The following is a 15,042-nucleotide window of genomic DNA, read 5'->3' on the forward strand; positions in this document are numbered from 1 at the left end:
GGAGAGCTGGCTGCACTTTCAAAGGTAGCTGCGCAATCAAAATTGCAGGGCAAACAGCCGATCAGCTTGCATGGGAAGGTTTGTACTGGCACAAGAGAATCCTCCTCTGGCCCCTAAGAAGCAGAGTTGCATTGCATGAGTGCGTGTGCACTGCTGCAGCCTGGCCTGAAAGTCAGGAGCGAAAGAGCATTGGCAGAGGATGAGATCCCTGCTGGTGCTGAGAGCTGGCACGAAGCCCCAGACCCACTCCCATGCCCCAAGTGGAGTTTGGGACAGGTGGAAGGGGACAAGCTCTCCACATGGCAGGAGGCTGAGCACTTTGCTCGTGTCTAGGCGGAATCGCACAGAGAAAAATCCATTGCTGATTATCAGCCCTGAGCTGGGGAGGGTCAGTTATCGAGGAGACAGCACTGGAGGGGTCTGTGAACTGGATTACTGAACCGAACTGGGTGAGAATAACCCCCTGCCTCTAGTCAGTGATAAGGTAGAGGTTACTTTGATGATGGCAGGACGGAGGAGTAAGGCTGTACTAATCACACCTCCCTATGCTTATGTATTTTAAGATGTGCTTAACTTTATTTTCATCACAGCTGCTGGGAGTTTTGCTCCCAGCTCAGGCCAATAATGACAGCTTTGGAAAATCCCATCATTGCGGTTTAATGACTATGAATTAGTTAATACTTGTAAAGTGCTTCGATAATGTAGATTTGTCCAGCAGGCAGTGCAAATACTGCTACTGCTTCTGATGTTGATGTAGGGAGAAGATTAGGAAACATGTGGGATACGTGTTTAGCTGATAACTGGAACAAATGTAGGTGTCCCTGCCAGTTGTACTGCCTAACCTTTCGCCTCTCACCGAGGGTGGAAGCGAAGAGTGAATCACTAAGAGAACAGCTGGGTGAATTTGTGTTCATCCCTCTCTGTAGGACTGAGGTCCTGAATGATGCTTGACAAACTGCTTCCATGCAGTGTGCCTCAGTTTCCCTTTCTGTAGAGGCTTGAGGCTGATGGGAGGAGACATTCATAGAACTCATTATTTTTTATAATTGGTGCATTTTCTTATGTTCTGTTGTATTTTTTTTTTTTTTTTTAATTCTTGACTGGGCATATAAACACCAGCTGCCCTAGGCTATAGTGCAGAAAGTCAAAGGCGTATGTCGTTGATTTATGAGGCCTCCATTCAGTTTAGTCCGCCTCCCCCTGTAGTTCCCATGGGAAAAGTTGCTCTTCACTTCCTATCCAAAATCTCTTGTCTGGTATGGCTGTGAGCTGTTAGAAAACCACCACTTTCTACCCTTGCTAAAATTTTCTCAGCAGGCAAAGTGAGTTGGACGTGCTGCTTCTCTGTTCTGCTGGGCTGAGTTTGCTGAAGAAACAAAGACGGTGCCAGGTTAATAGGAAATGCAAACACTACAGTTTTGCTTTTTAGGGTGGTGACCAGGTTAAAAAGCCTGGTTATCCAAAACAATGCGGAATGCGGAGGAGGAAATCAGCATGTGCAAATGTTAATGGAAAACATCCTACATGCACAGAGCACTCCTGCCGCTGTAAACGCCTGCTAGACCACAACCTACAGAAACATTGAAATATCCAGTCCCCCTCTGCTCCCAGGAGAAAGACTAGTCCCAAAGCCAAAGGCTGGGATAGGACCCAAGAGAGCTGGGTTCAAGCCCAAAGGCTTGTGTAAATCAGCAAGTCTGTCTTTGCCTCAATCCTCTTGCTTTAAAATGGACACAATACCTAAGATATTTATCTTTCCTGTTCTATCGCATCTTCTTTAGACCACCAGCTCCCAGCCCTGGTGACGATGGAGAGGGCTGTGCAGAGATGCAGCGTCTCCCCATCGCAACACAGGAAGGTGCTAACGGGGTTGCTTTAGCCCCTTCGTTCCCCTGGTAAATGCATCCTGTCTTACTGTCTGCACGTACAGCGCTTGGGAGAACCATGCTGCTGAGGCCTGTGGTGCTTACTGCAAATATAAGTGATTTGTAATAACCTCTAATACTGATATTTGCACTTTTTCATCTCACAGGGGAAAAACATTTTTTGCAGAGACCTCTCAGCCTCCTCCCAGGGCAGCTCCTTTCTCCTACAGTAGTGATCTCCTCCGTATCACTGTCAAGGTTGTTACGCAACGATGCCAAATATCTGCATGAATTGTTTCAGGACAGAGATTATAGTACAGGCGAAAGAGAGGGAAGACACATTCATCAAAATGTCAGCTATTACTGTAAACATATCAAACCAGAGACACCAGAAACACTAACTGCATGCCCTGGAACCTCCTACTTGGGTCATCCTGCTGAGAGACAACTCAATCGAGACCAGGTTTACTCAGCTCAGTATACCAGTCTGATGTCCATGGAAGCTGTAATCTTTCATTTTCAGACATATACAGTTTGATGTTACCTCTGATCTTAATTAGCTAATAAACTCTCCAAGTAGGGACTGCGTGTTTGTACTTCTCTGAACCTGACAGGGCTCTGCTTCTAGGTGGGGCTTCAGATTTGCTGCAAGACAAAGACCAGACTCCCATCTTCTGCATTTGTAACTCCTGGCTGATTCCTCCACTGATGTGAGCAAGAGGCAGTGCTCAGCCCTTGCACACCCAAGAACATAAAGGTTAGCGTATGACTCGTGATGGCAGGGCTCAGCGAGCTGCTCTGCAGGCCACCATTCCCGTGCGCCAGCAGCTGAGACAGCTGGACACGAAAGGCTTAGACACTGGGCTAACGTTTGCCATCAGTTATGCCCTTGAGACCCCATTGATTTCAATGGGCTCCCATGTGCATCACGAAGCAGACCTCAGCCCATTCAGCCCCATAGTATGCAAACTTATTTTTACCACCATTTAGCTGACACATATGTTAAAAGTATGCATAAGTGTTGATTAACTTCCTGGGGGGTATAAATTAAGAAGGAGAAAATAGATGCTCAGCAACGATCTCTGCTCACCTGCAGAGACTGATGGTTGGATGCACAGCTGACAACTACAATGGTGCCCTAAAGACAGACCCATTTCCACTCCCCATCTCCTGTCACTTCTTGCACCTGCAAATCTGGCCCAGCCAAACCCTTGCAGGCACAGCAAGGTGCTCAAGAGAAATGCGTCTGGCTGCACATGTGGATGCTTTGAGCTAGACCTGCAAACCACTGCTTTGGAGGTGCTAAGCAGACAGCGTTTTGAAAACAAAGATTATGCTGGCTGTCCTTAGCCATCAAAGAGGTTTGCTCTATTTAGGCCCAGTTTGTGTGTCCTGTGTTTAACCCTTCAGTTTTTCTGAGCGCTGACAGAATTTCAAAGAGCTTTAAGTAGCAGCAGAGCTGAAAAACAAATGCAACCAAGGCAGTAAACAAATGTGGCACAAGATCTTTGCAAAGACAAAGTAGCATGAACGTTACACAAAGCATTTCAATATTTATTTCCCTGCATGCACTGTCACAGCCACATAAGCATGTAAGATTTTTCCAGTCCTCCTGGTACTGTCGCTACCAGTCTCATACTCCATGAGTTGCTTGCATGTTGGCAGCACCTAGATTCCAGGTGGGACGGAGACTCCCTCTGCTAATCTCCACCCTCATTCTGATGGCATTCATGATTTGGGGGCATCACAAACAATACAACGATTCCGCCGCATCCTCCCTGTATTAATCAAGGCACATGAAACAGAGCGAGTAACCCATAGATCAGTGCCATACCAGGCTAGGGCTATAGAGATGGCCTGAACAGCCATCGCTGGCTGTCTCCTATTCAAGATGACAGAAAAATGCTGAGATGGTTTCTGAGTAAAGACCAGAAGCCTCATCCCCCCGCAAAAGAATTTGGGGAAATCTCTGCAAATCTCTGAGACTTTCTGGGGTATTTCCAATGGAGAGGCTGACCTGGGCTTTGATTGTTAACAAAATTAAATACTTCAGACAGAAAAAAGGGCAGATCTCCTGTATTTTATTTATTTATTTTCTGGCTTAGGCTAGAAATCTAAACAGGGCTGGTTAGGAAGGTACTTTCCATAATCCTTGTGTCCATCTGTGCTTGCCTGTGCACAGCTTCTCCATAGAACATATGCGCACAGAAACTTGAGCTGTCCTGAAGAGAGCAAATCCCAGAATACTTGTGTTTGGGATGGACCGATTTCAAATGAAAAGCCCTTGCAGAAGCAAGCCCAGCAGCATTAGCAAAGCAACACTGCGAAGCAGGTTTGTGTGAACAAACCCTGGGCAAGGGCAAGCGGGTGCACGTGCGTCTGCACAAAGCAGGGGAGCTGCCCGGCTCTGCCTTCCTCGGGCAGGCAAAAGGCCTCTCGAAGCTGCCTGTGGACAGCAGTGCGGGATGGAGCCATCCGCCTGGGGATGAGTTGCACCTCACTTCTCACCATGAAGATACAGACGGTGTTAGGCTACTAGCCTGCAACAAAGCCAGTTTGGGCCTTGCCTGATCTTGGGTTGTCAGCAAACTCCAAAAGCAGACATGGAAGGGTGCAGCTCTCATCAGTTGGGCTCACCCTCATTTCAGACGGGTGCTGTTTTGCACAGGGAGTTTGCACTTGTGCGGTGACACAGGCCACTAGCCATGGATCGCTCAGCTCTCCACACAGGCAAGATGAGACCAGTGATGCTGCAGCTAGTAACCAGGAGCCAGTTCCCCATGCAGCGTGGTCAGCCTCAGCTGTGGTGCAAAGAATGAAACGGGGCCCTTCAGCTAGCCAGTCTCCTGGACTGTCCCTGCCCTTACACCTCCCGTTTGCCCCAGCTATGGTTGCTCTACTGCCAGCAGATTGGCTTGTGTGGCTTCTACCCCAACTAAATGCAAGGCCAGAAGGACACAAGCCAGCACTCCTGCACCAGCCTTCCTGCATCAGCTCTGACTTCTGCTCTCAAATAGGAAGTTGATAAAAACCTCACTTGGTTGCAGAAAGAAAAATCAGATTTCAAAACCTTTCTCAAAAGGGCTCCAAAGCCTAGCAGCCCTCCTGGCATTAACCCTTTCCAGAACGCAGGCCTCTTCCCAGCTGCACCTGGGCCGAGGAACGGCTGGGGCTGACACCAGGTACCCTGGTCGCACCTTGCTCAACTCTTTTGGGGCTTTTTTCTGAGCTGTTGCTTGCATTCTCTTGTAACGTTGTTTTTATCTTAGGGCCTATCGCATGTCAAATCTGCTTTCATTGATAACCAGGTTGGGGGGTGGAGGGGAAGGGGGGGGTAGGAAAAACTGCTGTCTCAGTTAATGTGCACGCTCACTGCAAAAAATTAGCAGAGAGAGGAAGGGGAAAAAAAAGAAATAGTGCTAGGCTGCATGGCAAAACCCATCAGTGCCTCAGCAAAATGCTCAGCTCCTGGCAGGAAGATCCAGCTCCTTAGGGTTTACAGGGACTATCTCACTTCTGGGTTCCAGCTCCAAAACCCTGATTTTGAGGGAGACATCACAGCAGGGCAGAGTTTTACCTCTCTGTTGGGCCTTGCACATTTTACACTTGGCTGCAACATTCCTGCCTACCATCCTAAGCGAGAATCACTTCTGCAGCTGGGAGGAGATAGAGTTCAGCAGGGGATCCCAGTGATCCCTGCTCAAGGGACCACTAAACCCACAGGACATCTCAGCACGGGCTCTGTGGGAAAACCACCACTTTGTTTCCTAAGAGGATCAAAATTGCAATGGCTCTTTGTAGAGTGTTGGCCCGATGGCTCCACTTTGGGAGGCCATCATTTTAGTGTCCTTCCTGCTAGATATGGAAAGTGTCACTTAGAAGAGACAGTTTTCACCTTTTTTGTCCTTTTATGTTCCTGCTCTGGTCTAGGAAGATGGTGCTTGTCCCAGCACAGGGGGCAGAGCCAAGAGGCCTAACCGCAGCACCAGAACGCACACACCACCAGATCTGCAGGCTGTTACTCTACGTGCATGGACCGTCCTGCCCCTCTGCCCTGTCCCTGTTGTGCTTCCACTCCACCCGTGATCTGGCAGAAAGCCTTTGCAGGTCCCAACCATCTGCCTTTCCACCTTGGCAGGATCTGGGCAACTAACTTCCCCCCTGCACCCTCACTACCGGCTGTGGATTTCCTGGCCCTCCCGCATGCGCAGCATGACCCAGAACGGGGCTTGCTTTCTTGAGGTGAGCAGGTGTTTGGCGTTTCTCACCCCCTTCCCCTCCTTTCTTTGTGTCCTATATTGGTCTGTGATTAAATCGAACCTGTTCAACCGCCACAGCCAGATGCGGGACCCCATTCATTTGTTACAGAAAAAAGGAAAGAAAAAGAAACAAAAAGAAACAAAATTGCACGCAGTGACAGTTGTCTGCACGTGACCTGCAGCCCTTTGTATACCCTGAAACCACAGGATCTTTGCTTGGGCCGTGGGAACTTGATGCATCAGACCCTCAGAGACCCAATCTTAGATATTCACCCCAAAAGATCTGGCTGCCCCCAAGGCTGAGGAAACACATGCTCCACCAGACCTCATATCCTCCCCTATAACCCTCCCTCTGAACCTAGTACAGATCTCAGTCCTCCCTGGACAAGGAACCTTTTCCAGCACTGACCCAGCCTCTCAACTCCATGGACCAATATAACTTGCTACTCAGCCTCAGTGAGCCCCTTCCCTCTGTCCCACCGAACTAGACTGTTTCTGAGCCACAGAAAATTTGTTCCACATCTGCCCCTGCAGCAGACTGCCTTGCGCCCAGCCCAGGCAACTTGTCTGCCATGTGAGCCTGTTACCCTGGACCTGGAACATCATCTCCGTTACAATTCACTAGAGGTCCCAATGCCACCATCCATGGGATGATCCGTTCTTGCTGTGACACCAACATCCCCTGGGCCTGACAGAGGTCCTTATGGTCAGATCCAAATGACAGTCATGCTCTAAGGAAAATTTTGTCCAGGGAGAGTGGGCCAGGGTCAATAGTTCCTATTCACAAATATTTCACTTTATTTTTTTGCCTCTTTAAATTTGCATATCCTAGGATGGAGAGTGCTCTGGGATTTCCCAGCCCACCATCATTAACTGGGACCTTCAAGGCGACCAAGACTAAGTCTGCAGGGAGTTGCATGGCAGCAGGTCAGTGAGCAGAGCAGAGCTAGCAGAGCCATTAAATCCACTGGAGCAAGTTAACAGGGGTTATAGACAGAAATTCAGACCTAGAGAGGAAGAGACGGAGACATGAGGGAGGAAGGGAGGGAGGAGGAAGGAAGGGAGATTATATCCGTCCCCATGCCCAGAGCAGGGAGGTGAACAGAGAGAATAAGCAGTGAAGCCTATCATTGTCTCCCAGCTGGTGCAGATCCCCAGAGACAGACTGTGGGTCGCAGCCTGTTGAAAATAGGGCTGTTGTCTATGTGAGGCTTTATCAGCTGCTGTTTCTTCTTTCTCTGTCTTGCTCCAAACTCTTGATTTCCAAAAAGGGTGGGAGATGTCACAGAATCAGCAGCACATCCTGAACAGCTGCTGCCACTCTCTATCTCTGTCACACTCCTTGCATCTTTCACTGCTGCTTCTGAACCTCTCCAGAAAAACTGCTGTGCCTGCCTGGCTCATACAAAGGGCCTGAGGAGCAACATTAAACCTCAAGTTTGGAAGGCTGCAGATTCCTGGTGGAATTCAGCTCAGGGTTCCCCTTAGGTCTGACTCATTCAAGACTTCCGTAGACTGACACTTGGGATCAGGCTGCCGCAGAAAGAACGATGTGGGGAAAAGGGAAGTAGGCTTATTACATGGCATGACCTGGAGCCTCTTCTTCCTCTCAAAGAGGTGAGAGTAGGTGGGAAAGGGTAAAGAGGTTTCTCAGAGCCCAAGGCTTTTGATGGAGCAGGCAGTGTGAAGATGGCCTGGCCCCATCTCTTGACTGGGTAATGGGATTCTTCCATGACCACAGGTAGAGGGGGACAAAGAGCTGCCAGAGGCCAGATGGGTCTCTCCCAGAAGCCATTTCCATAAAGATACTTAAGCCTCTAATTCCAGTTTGAATATGCCTCTTCTATAGAAAAGGAGGTTCTTTATGAAGGGCATATCATGATTTCTAGAACCACTAGCAGCTCAGCTCCTTCTGAAATCAAGGAAGGCCACAGGAGTTTGGCTCCTCTGAAAACCAAGCCCTGGAAGAAAAGCATTGCTGTTCAAGTGCTTTCTGGCAAGCCTTCCTCTCCTTGCTCTCCTCACAGCTTATCTGAGGATCTCTTCCCAAGGAGCCTCCCATTTTCCCAAAGATCCTCTTCTGCACACAAACTTCAGGCTTTTTTCTTTGGGAGAATCTTATCAGCTTCTTGCCCTGATGACAATCTTTGTTTCTTATGAAGATGGAGACAGGGGAGCTGTGTTTGATCAAACAAGATTCAGCCCTGACCCAAGCTCTAAACTCAGCATGAACCTGTTGAAAAGGTCCAATAAGTTCCCAGAAGTTCCTACACTTCATCCATCGTTACTGCTTCTCTATTTCCAGAATCCCACCAGGAAGAAAAAAAAAGCAACTTTCATCAGACTCCCAGCTCAAATTTACAGATATAGGCATTTCCTCAAGGAAGTGCTTTGCTAAGGAATGGCAGCATTCTTAAAAGGACAGATTTAACAGGCAAGTGAAGGTGACAGTACTCCCTCTCGACCCCATTAGTGTTACCCACTCCTGTAGCAGTAAGCAGCTGCCCAGCTTTCTAACTCTCCCAGTCAAATCGTTGCCAGTTCTTGAGCTATTTCCCCCCCCCCCCCCCCCATTTTAAATGGGGAAAGACAGAAGCACAGAAAGGGAAGTGCCTTGCTGTATACAAAAGCAAACAGCAGAGCCAGAACCAGACCCTCTAAGCCTGGTGTTTTAGTCATTGTACCCCAGCAGCCCACAAATTGCTCACAGAAGGATCTGCACCAGGGCTGATTCTCAAAACATGCTGAACTTCACCCATTACCATGGGAAGCATTTCCAAAAGCTGGTGAAGCCTCTCAGTCTAAGCTGGGACAGATCTAGCAAGTCCCGTCCATGCACAAGACCATGTTGAGGCACATGGGCTGTTCAGAATCCATCCAGTTTCCCTATAACTTGGGAAACAGAAAGAGTTCCCAAAGGGACCCCAAATCCAGCTGGGATACACAACTTTGCACAACCTCAAGTACTTTATCAGAGGAATTTTCCAAACTTTCATGTTCTTCCTACTGTGAAGCACAGCCAGTTCAGCCCACTCACAGCACAGCCCCATGATCTGCTGCAGGAATTACTCAGGCTGGCCCTGAATGCTCCCTGTCCTGCTCAAGTAGAGGAGTTCCCTCCTCTCCAGATGGGCTGTGAATATTCCACCACCCCACCTGGATTCCTGGGCCTGCACAGGGAAGAGCAGGATTCCTTCCCCCACCCCTACCCTGAAAGGGCAACACCCACCGTGTGGTTTCCTGAAACGACAGATATTTGTCAAAGACAGCAGTAAGGAACCCAAATGTGGTAAGTGGCCTCTTCTGAGTTGAGTGAGCTGCCGGCGCTGGTGCTCTGGGTAAGGCTGTCACCCTGTGGGGCTAGCAACAACACCTTACTCTTTGCAAAATATCAAAGGCACATGCGATGTGGCTCTGGCTCCGCGCAGAGATGGGCTTCCTCTGGCAAGCTGTTAGCCACAGAGAGAAGTGTGCAAAAAGACATGCAGGGGAGAGACACTGTCCTGGCCTAGCTTCAATGCTGGTGTCTGGCTTTTATCAGAGAGATGGCACCCACCTTGCTGTGCAGTACTTCCTCTGAAAGCCTGAAGGTCTGGTCCTCTCCAGAAGCCATTTAAAAGTCAGGCAGACACCTGAGGTGGGGAATGGGCTCAAACCCCAAGGCAAAAGATGCCAAATGTGGATACAGGGGGGTCAAACACAGGGATAATTCTGTTTGCTGCAATTAGGCATTGCATTTGCCACTTCTTGGGCAAAGATGAGCAAGGACAAAAAGCAGATTCAGAATTTGAGAAAGATTAGAGTCAGACCTGTGGCTTTGATTACGTGGCTGTCAGTTACTTCAATCTCTATTATGGGTCACAAAAACCCCACAAACTTTGGACAGGCTTGATGTCTCCAGCTCAGATCTATCTCATCTCTACCACATGGGGAGAAGAGACACATGGTTGCAGGGACAATATCAACAAACCTTTTGTCTGCAAGCACCCTCCTATAATTTAATTAATGGGAGAGAAATTGATTGCTGCACTCAACCAGTCCCTGGAGAGAAGAGGGGAATGTGTTAGAGTTTTCCAAACTCGCTTGTCTCCAGCTAATCCTGCTCCTAGTGTTTTGTCCAGGAGATGTTAACAGCACAGGCCATCGAGCTCAGTTTCCTCTTTTAGTCTCTAGCAGCCAGGGAGGGAAGTGAAGACTGTGTTAACTGGGGACAGGACAGGGCGGGGTTGGACTTTTGCCCTAAAGGGGATGTGGACTTGCACCTTAGTGTCTGTAGAGACTGCTGATCAAGAAACATCTTGCAGGAAGACAAGGGTAGACAAACTCCCTCAACACAGACAAGGCGGGGCGGGGGGGGGGGGGGGAATCACAGAACCAGAGACAGGAGTGACTTGTATGCCTCTAGCTTGTTGTTATTAGTAATTAAGCAACAGTAACAGACTCATACTGCAGCAGACAAAACTACAGCTGAGCTCTGTCAGGGCAGGGACTGAGAGCTGACTGCCTGCAACTCACCCATTCTGGGGTGAAGGCAGAGGCAATGCATCTCTTCTCCCAAGGTCTTTCTCCAGCTGGTCCAGTTACACCCAGCATCTGGCCTGCCAAAGCAGCTGTGGACACTTTACTGAAAGCAGGGACAGGAGACAGAATGACAGCATGCAGATAGGACTGGTTGGGGCAGAAAGTTTGACATCTCCAGCATAGAAGGAAAGGTGAGGACCGTCTGTATTGGTAAGATTTGGACTGGACAGCATCCTCCAAACCCAGCACTGTTCCTCTGCCTGCTCTCAGCAAACCATCCCCTCATGACCTTTCACACAAGGCTTCAGACAGAGGAAGGGAACAGAATGGAGGAGAATAGCCACTGAGTCACCAATGAGGCAGGACCAGCATACCAGAGATCTGCAATAGGTCTCAGTGGCAGAGGCCCTGGACAGCCTGGAGGTGTGGGCTTACATGCCTGGTGGATTAGACATGGCACTGACTCAAACACAGCTACGAGCTGCTGGTGAAATGGGAAGGAACAGCTTTTACATGAGCTAAATAATGTTGAAATAAGAAGCCCAGCAAGTATGCATTTCCCCACAGCCACTTTCACCAGTAAAGATGATCTCTCATTCCAGTTTGGCCAAATGCAGCTCCTGGGACTTCCTTGGTGTCGTAGGCTCATCTTTAGGGAGTGCAACTGGCAGACAAGAGACCCTGGACACATCATATCTGTGATTTCAGCAGTAAGGATGGAGGAAGCCTGTCTGTGATGACAGTGGGGAGAGCCAGGGACCCTTGGAGTCTAATTCCAGCACTGACTCTGCCCTACTGTGTATCCCAGGAAGGGATACTAACACCACCTTAGCTCTGACTGCCTGCTTAGAGCTGGCTGTAAAACCTTATTTCTGTGTCTAGCTCAGCCACCTGCAGTTGCACTGCCTTTTAGAAAGACATTTAGTCTTGATTTGGAGCCCTGACAGGTTGGAGAGTTTACTGCACCCTTGAGAAGCCTAATTAAACTCCCCTATGAAGAGGTGCATCTTATTTCCTGTTTTAGCTGTGCAGACCTGCACTTCCAGCACCTGGATCTTGTTATACCTCTGCCTGTTAGACCAAAGAGCCCTCTGCTATCAGACACCTTCTCCCCTTTTAGCTATTTATAGATCCAACTAAGAGGCTTCAAGCTTTACTCTGAGAAACTGTGACTGGAACACCTAACTCACACACTGAGATATATTTTGCATTCTGCAAACTCTTCTGCACCCTCTGCATATTTTACACCTCCCTTTTGAAATGTGGAGGTCAGAAGTCCAGCTGTGACCCCCCCAGGGCTATCCAGAGAGCTCATCCCCATCCCTACACCTCGCTACCAGCCAAGGCAGGGCAGCCCTTACTGCTGAGGCATGAGCACAGCCTCTTCTACCAAACAAAGCTGGCAAGAAATCTGAGCAGGTATTACTTCAAGAGGCTTCAGTTAACCTACATGTCTACAACCAACAATAACACCACTGCTACTTTGGAGAGGATAACAACATTGTAACAAATAATAATATTTATTATTTTGACAGACGTTATTTATAATAAGCAAACAATAGCAACAAAGTGGCTATAAGCTCCCTGCCTTTGGCTCATTTCTGCAAGGCATAAGCCAATTTCATCAGGAAAAAAAATGTTCTCTGATGTGCAGTTTATTCCCTCTTTCCCAGCAGCAGCTTCCTCTGAATATCAAGTGCTCACCACTGTCAGAAGCCACATGACGAAAGAAACTCAGCTCTGGTCAGCCAGGGAATTTGGAGCTTTTCAGCAACAAAGGGCTGCAGCAAAGATGTTGGATGGGGTCCTGACAGCTAAGGGGTGCAAAACTGTAAATGAACTCACTGTTGGTGATTCTGCTGTCTGAAATAAGTTGTCTGGTAATGAGGACACGCTGGTCGTGACCTGCCCTCTGGTGGCAATGGCACCAGGGTGGCTTCGGGCACACCGGGAGGCAGCAGCACCCTGCGGCAGGGTCCCAGGGTGCCGGCACGCAGGGAAGGTGGGTGCCTGCTTTGGACATCTCAGACTTCTCCACACACCAGCAGTGCTCCAAAAGACAGAACAAAGGGGAGGAAGCTGCCCTCTCTCAGGGCCTGCTGCCGCAGGAACATCAGCCTCCATCACTTGCTCTGGGCCTGTCTCCAAGGCACATGCTCGCTCTCTGGCAAGCCAGAGAGACAGCGAAATTTAAGAGCACAAAGGGCCATTAGATCATTTAGCCCGATTTCCTGTCTAACACATGCTGCAAAATTTCACCCCTGTATTGAGCTCAGTAATTTCCATCTGACTAACCATCTCTCTCAGTCATGATTTGAAAACATCAAGGTCATACAGCCAGAGACTTCTGCAGTCTCTTCTGTGTCAGTGTCTGAGCACCTCCCAGGCTTAAAATGACAAAGCCTTGGGCTTTCCATAGCCAAAGAGTCCAGAGTCATCAGTTCCTGTCATTCTTTTCAAACAAGAATTTCATTAAGCTTCACTGCTTCCCCTTTGGGATTGTAAGTACCAGAATAATTGTTCATCTCTGTCACCATGAGGTTAACATGTTCTTGTCCAGGGTCACACAACTGTTCAGCATCAACAGACCTGGGAATCCTAACTCCTATGTCTTCTTTGAAATAATCTGCATATGATTCAGTCAAAGTAAAAGCATGTGAACTTCTTTTCCTTTTTCAATTTGACACCCATCTGAAATTTTTTTTCTTGTTGCTAAAATGGGAAACAAGAGGAAATGTTTCAGTCTCTGGGAAAAACAGCATGCCCAGGAAGGCACACAGACTATTGCCATCCTGCATTTTTTTCCCCTTTTGCTGCCAGGTTACCGATTTCACAGTGCTCCAGAGGAAACTGGCACATTAAGTTGGCAGATTCTTCCAGTGGCAATGTCATCTCCATTGCCACATGGTCTCAGCAATACAGATGTTTGCCTCCACCTGGGAGGCAGAAAATGCTGGCATGGCTCCCCTTACTTCCAATTTCTGTCCCTTTCAAATTGGATCCCTAGCCACATCTTTTAAAACAGCACTGAGAAGTGCTCCCAGTTTTAGCTAGTCCCCTTCTGACTTGGCTGGCTAGTCTCCTCTAGTGGCTGCTACCAGGTACTCGCAAGGGACATGCAAGAAAGCCTGAAATCATTGACTAACTGGACCTTTATGGAAGATTTTCCCTCCCACCCCATCAGCCAGAGGGGAGCTATGGCATAAGGGAAGAATTACATACTCACACCACAAAAAGGGAGGTTGACTGCTAATTCTAGGACTGTCTACAAGTATTTACACCAGTGGATTTCTGCCAGGCTGCTGGATACTCTGCTTTTGGTAGAGTCAGGCTGCACTGCTACAACACGCAGGAGGGGGAGAGCTTTCTGGGGTGCTTTGCCACCAAAAAGAACATTTTAATCTCTGAGGGAGCTTTCCATGAACAGCTCTGAAAGCATTTCAGAAGGAATATCTGTACTTGGAGCTGGGAAATGAGACTGAGGAGCAAAGACTTGCCTACAGTCACTCAGCAGGCTGGCTGCAGAGCCAGGATTCAGGCCACAGTAACACAACACATTGCCCCACTAACTACAGCACCCAGCCTCCCCTGCCATGCCTTACTGCAGGGCTTTCCCCTCACTGACCCAAAAAGCCCTGGAGTGCAAAAAGCTAGAGACTTCAGTGACAGTTTTGTTTTCTGAATGTGTCTGTAAAGTGATTTGGAAAGGGGGAAAAAAAGAATATTCCCAAGAGAGTAAAGAAAACAGCCAGCACAGGGCTGTGAAGTGTTCTGTTATTTACACAACAGCTCCCCGACGTGAATAAATCAGGTAATGCAGTACATACACAGAAAGTCAGCTGAACTGTCAGATTCAGAGGGGCATCCACAGGGCAGGATGGGCCAAACAGCTCGACTGGAGCAGGAAATATGCTCCTGCTGGGAATTCAGCAGCTTCATCCGCAGCCACCCTTCACCATAGCGGGAGGTCAGGACAGGAGGCAGCGAGGGCTCCAGGAGCGCTGCAGGTCTGCGGCTGCTCACCCGGCCGAGCAGACACCCCAGGGAGGAAGGCGGCAGGACCACGCAAGAGCGGTGGGCTCTGTCTGGCTGCACACACTTGTGCAGCCGCACGCGAAGGAGGGCGGTGTGCTGGCCGGCTCTGTGCCCTGGCGGGAAGGTTCCTCAGCTGAGGAAGGAGTGTGGATCTGGGGGAAACACCTCAAAGACCATCCGAGCTGGGAGAGCCGGTGTGGAGCCCAGCTACACTGATTGCCCAGCATCCCCCTGCTCTTGGCCATTGCACAGATGCACAAAACAGGCGGGTGCAGAAAGGTTTACATCTGGTAACCCAGTCTGACTTCACAGCTCACCCTGCTTCAAGCAAGGGACTGGACTAGAGACCTCCTGAGGTCCCT

Source organism: Dromaius novaehollandiae, chromosome 27 (genome assembly GCF_036370855.1).
Source record: "Dromaius novaehollandiae isolate bDroNov1 chromosome 27, bDroNov1.hap1, whole genome shotgun sequence".
Classification (NCBI taxonomy): Eukaryota; Metazoa; Chordata; class Aves; order Casuariiformes; family Dromaiidae; genus Dromaius; species Dromaius novaehollandiae.